The following is a 5,596-nucleotide window of genomic DNA, read 5'->3' on the forward strand; positions in this document are numbered from 1 at the left end:
TGGAATAATTAGTTTTACTCATCATGGTCCTTATTGATCTGTGGATTTATTGACATTATCAACTTAAACATGTTAAATATATGTGGAATATACAAAACTCCAGATGTGTTAAGTAATAAATAAACCTAAAAACCTTAAACTTTGTGTCTTTGGATTGTTAGTTGGGAAAAAAATGTAATTTGTATATATCACCTTGTGATCTGGAAAATTATGATGGGCATTTTTCAATATTTTCTGACATTTTATGCACATGATTCTGTTATCTGGCATACTGCTTATTTCAAATATAATTAATGTCAGTATGGAAGTCCTTAGCAAAGAAGGTGTTTGTAGACATGCAGAAATGGACGTGCCGCACGAACAAGCATTTAAATTCACATAAAATAAATAAAGGGGAAATGGAGAAAGAGATCCAGAGAGAGAAAATGTTCAGTCAGATGCAGAAGGTCTTTGCCTCTAAAGGGGCTTTCCGACCGGAGGGATTTTTGCAGTTCTTAGAACTAAACGTTCCTCGAACACTTTTTTTCATCGTGTTCCGACAGGAAAATTTGGGTTTTTTTAAGTTCCTCTGGCCCAGTAGCGTACTTTTTTAGCTCCTACTTCAGAGCAGGGTCTTTTCCCTTTTCCCTTTTCCTAGGTGTACTTGATTGGTCGAACTTATAAGTCACGCCCACTGCCAACTCGGAACTTGCAGACTAACCAACAACGGGACATTTTTAACAATTTTCACCATCTTATTCATCATTAAATTCACTTCTGACAACGTTTTAGGCGAGAAATCAACTGTTTAGATTTCGAATATAGTCTTGCGAAAATTGATGCCGAATTGACAATTTGCTTCAAAGTTTTCGGAGCTCCATGAAGTGAGGCGACAGCCAGCAGGCGCCTGCCCCGGCCTCTAGCTCGTCGCTCTGCCATGACTGGCTCAGAGACCTCGCTGTGAGCTGGAGGTCTCTCAGAACGCTCTCGTAAATAAGACGCTTTTATTTCTCCATTGACGGTTCGTTTGTTTAAATATCACAACACATGTCCATCATAAGATTAACGGGAACCTGTGGTTAACTGTCTTTTCGGAGTTAAACTCCACAAGTGTGCCCTGCGGGCTTGACAACCTCGCTGACCGGGCCGTCACACACACACACACACACACACACACACATGTCCACAGTACAGCAGGCAGAGGCGGGGGAGAGAGAGATACCCTTTTCTCTTCGGGAGACTTGTTTAAATTATAACAAATATGCTATATACATTAGATTTAGTATTTAGTTAATACTTTTTTTGGTGTATTTGTTTTCTGATTTTAACGCTATAAAGACCGTTGCCGTGCTTGCATCACTCCCTTACCCCTCCTACCAGTCCCTATGGCCACTTGGCCAGTGGGAATGCAAATGGAAAAAAAGATTTTGGGGGAGAGTAGTTCTTAGAACTGCTTAGAAGTGTACTTTTCCTCTAAAAAGTACAAGTACTATCCGGTCGGAAAGCCCCTTAAGTGACTAAGAGCCTGCAGGGTCCGTCCTGTCCAGCGCAGGTTGTGACCCTGCAGGACGGAGCTGCTGCTGCAGAATGATCTGTCTGTTGAGAGAAACTGCTGAAGGCCACATGAAGCTGCCTCAAGACCTTTGACAGGCTCAGATCACTCAGCCAACACCAGCAACGCCTCAAGGGCCATCGCCACTGAGATCATCCCACCTCGACCAGCAAAGGTCACGGATTCAATTAGAGTTTTCCTCATTAAATTGAATGCCTCGTCTATCATACGGAGAGGAATTGGTTGGAAAAGTCAAATCCCACGTGGCTGTTTGACTAATGACCTTTCACTCATTTGGGTAAAATGACTGGGATCCAGAAGACTGTTCTGTCCATGCTGGATTACTTTGATGTATTTGACTTGACTTTAACACCAGCCACCTAAACCACTAGTGCTCTATTACATTTTTAAATTCACTTCAAAAATCTTCTCTGTTCTGTATAAAGTCTTCATTACAGTCTAGATTTCACGATTAGCCTCAGCTAAGGCTAAAATGTAACTGTTCATTTTTTTCCTAGTTGTATGTAAAATATTTTAAAAACCTTATAAAAAAAAGCTGAAAGAACACATTTTGATACTGTTTTCCCCTCACATTTCATCTCATCACCGGTGAGTTTAGATTCGCATATTTATTTTGGTGGGCTACTGTATAGGTTTTATGTTGTTGGTGGTGGTATTGTTTTTTAGGGGGGTGATGCAATTAATCTAAAAAGTTAAATGAAGTCATAACTTTTTTTTCAACGTCACTGCTTCTGTAGGGCTGGGCAGTATATGCAAAAGGCTGCTAAACATAGATTACATTAAAATCTGAATCTGAATTCCAAACCCAATATTTTATGCTACTTGCCTGGGCTTTATGATGCTCTTTTCTTGTGGAAAAAGCAGGAAACACTGAATGACTATACTTAAGATTTTGGCGAGGTTTACCTGTCGGCGGCAGGAGACAGTTTAAAAGTGAGGAGAATTAGCAGGAGTTTAGTTTGGGACACATTATGGGAACGTGACTCCCTCCCTCCATTCCTTCAAGCTCAATTATCGGCCCGTTTCCCTCCTCGGGGCCTGAGCACCAAGCAGCAGGCTTCAACTTGTGCAGGGGTCTTAAATCTCTGGTCGAACCATAAAAAAGGGCGTTTCTTTAAGACATAAAGTTTCAAACTCTCCACCCCTTATGTTAATCCTTCACTGTGCTCAGCTTATAGTCAAGATAGTATAGGTGGTACATGAGTTTGTTTTTGAAAGTGTTTGTAGCTATAACTACTTTTACAGTAACTGAGCAGTAAGATTGATTACATTCACATACCGTTTCTCAATAGTAGATCCCCTAACTGTCCCTACAAGCAGACAGAGAGAATAGTAAAGAGAGAACAAAGAACAAAAGACAAAAAAGAGAAAGTATATATGTAGGTATTCATTTCCCTTCAACATGTACCTCCCTCTTTCTTGCTCCATCTGTCTCTATCTTTTTCCCTGTCCGCCCAGACAGTTTTCTTCTGTACTTGTACTTACTGCAGGGAAAGTATCGAATGGCGTGGACAGATTTGTCTTTCCTAAAAGACTGCTGACACCTGTCTAGTGCTCATTTAAAATCTTTTACTGGCCCATTTCTCCAGGGCACACACATGCAGACAGGCCTGTCAGGACGTCCAGAGAGGGCTTTCGACTTTACCCTATGATGAAAACAGGGGAGACCGTCTCAGTCTTTCAATTTGTATGATTGCCACTGATCCGATTTGTTAGAAACTAAGAACCTCTTGTCACTGTTTTTATTCTGCCATTTTCAAAACAACCTTTCAGGCTTTATGGTTTTAGATGTTCAGAAATTACACACTTACTGTTATTTATTTTCATTCATATCTATCATATATATAAAAAGATAATACAGTGAAAGTATAAGTGGTTTTAGCAGTAAGAAGGGACAATAAAATGACAACACAAAGGCACATTCATGTATGAAAGCAGCCATGCACAAGTGTTTAAAAAGGATAAAATACAGGAGCAAATCTGGAGAATCAAACCAATAAATACCACAACATGACTTGACAAGTGAGACATAAGGGCAGGAGGCTGTTTTGCCAGAGGATGTTGGAAGCTCACATTCCAAAGTGTGTCAATTAGGTTTTGTCTTCTTGTCAATTTACGTTTGTGTATAAACACAACACTTACAAGTTTACACTCATTATTTACTGGTTTTTCAATAAAATCACATTTGCATTTCCGTTACATCTATAAAACATTTGCTGAAATATGACAACAGTTGTTTTTTTGACAAATCGACTTGTTACGGTATGTAAGTATGCTGCTATGCTGCAGTGAACTGTGTTCATGCAAGTGGTGTGTGTTTTGCATTGGAGCAAACTATAAATGAAGTATTTCGTGTGAGTATGGGGACCTCTGTGGCACATTAATAGCCCCTTCAATCCTTTTTTTGTAATCTAATCAAAGTTCCCAACTCACCAGGGTTCAGGGGGGAAGGGGGGGGGGTCTCTTGTGTTAGGCAGCTTGCTGCAATTAAAATTTATTTAAGGCTTACAAGGAATCCTTTCACTCTTGAATAAATCAGAGTGAATTCCTGTGACTCTGACGAGGTTGACCCTCCCTATAATTATCCTCTGCTCAACAAGCGCTGAGAGAGCAGCTCTCCTTTAACCCCCTGCAATACCTCAGAGTTTTACACTTGTAATTAAATCATAAAATAACAACAACTACAAATTCAGTTTTTCAAAACGAGCACTATAAGACTGTGATTTGAGGAAACGGGTGCATGCCAGATGACTTCATTGATGTCTTTTTGTTTTTGTTTTTTTTTTAACTTGTGCCGTATACCATGTTTATATTGCCGAGTTGTTGGGGCCTGACACTGAGGCACAGACTGACATCCCGAGGAGTGTCACTGTGTAATGTGACACACTTAAGAAGATTACAAGTTCCAACAGGTTACCAGGTACAGACGGATTCACCCAGAGTGCAGCTTGCATCCCACTGACTCAGGCTTCTATTTGATATTTTTGATGTTGTGGCCTGCTTTGTTGTTCTACCTTGTGGTTGTAATTGCACAGTCAGCATTCATACAGCACTGGAAATACATTTGTGTGTATGGCCCAGTGGGCAATAGGAGTAAAGACCTAAATCTAAAATCCTGCCTCATTCTCTTATGTGCTGAGAGAAAAATGTTAAGCCTGAGATCCGTGACAAATTCAGTTCGCCTTCTCCTAATAGCTGTGTTTTTAGTTTGGAGTTTAGACCAGCTTTGGTGGTTGGGGTATTTAGTTCCACTGTTGCACAATATTATCTTTTTCTTATCAAGCTCCAAATATAGTTTCATCATTCAATGTTTTTTTTCTCTCTGTAGTTTGTGTTCAGTATTTCTTCACCTAAGTCATTTCTGTGGGCTCATCTGACACTCTGTCTCTCCTTGTCCTTTTAATACCTTTTTACGATTTCCCTCTGATTACTTTGCCCTTATGACCGAGTGTTGAATTAAATGCCTAATTTAACATGGGCCTTTTTTTGGCCGCCTCTTTGTTGGAAAGCTCTTTCTAATCGTCCAGCGGGGGCTGTGGTGTTGTTGACGGCCGGGAACCACTCAGTCCGCTCTTATTATGCCTCAGTGACAGCGTGTCCTTGGGCAAGGCAGCAGAGCTGTCAGGTCTCTCTGTCACACTTCTCTACAGGCAGGACATGGCCAGCCCATGGCACAGCTAGGGGTCTTAAAGACCTAGGGCAGTGCTGCTAATCTCCAAAGATGCCTACCTTGGTTGTTTAGCAACCGACTCGCAGCCTGACAGCGTTTGTTCGTTTGTGTTTGGCTGCTGTGTGATGGAGCGGTGGATGTGGGGGTTACAGCGAAACTAACCAAACAACACGATGGGCACTTTTGTTGCCTCACTAAAGAGGAGGAGCTATCAGGAGAGCCCACTACGTGTCCTTTCATGCCTCAGAGTCATGGGAAGTGCAAGAACACACACACACACACACACACACACACACACACACACATTTGTCATTAATCACAGGTTTCATTGTTAAATAAAAACAAAAAGCTTCTCTGTCTATTTGAATGTTACG

Source organism: Sander lucioperca, chromosome 2, assembly GCF_008315115.2.
Source record: "Sander lucioperca isolate FBNREF2018 chromosome 2, SLUC_FBN_1.2, whole genome shotgun sequence".
Classification (NCBI taxonomy): domain Eukaryota; kingdom Metazoa; phylum Chordata; class Actinopteri; order Perciformes; family Percidae; genus Sander; species Sander lucioperca.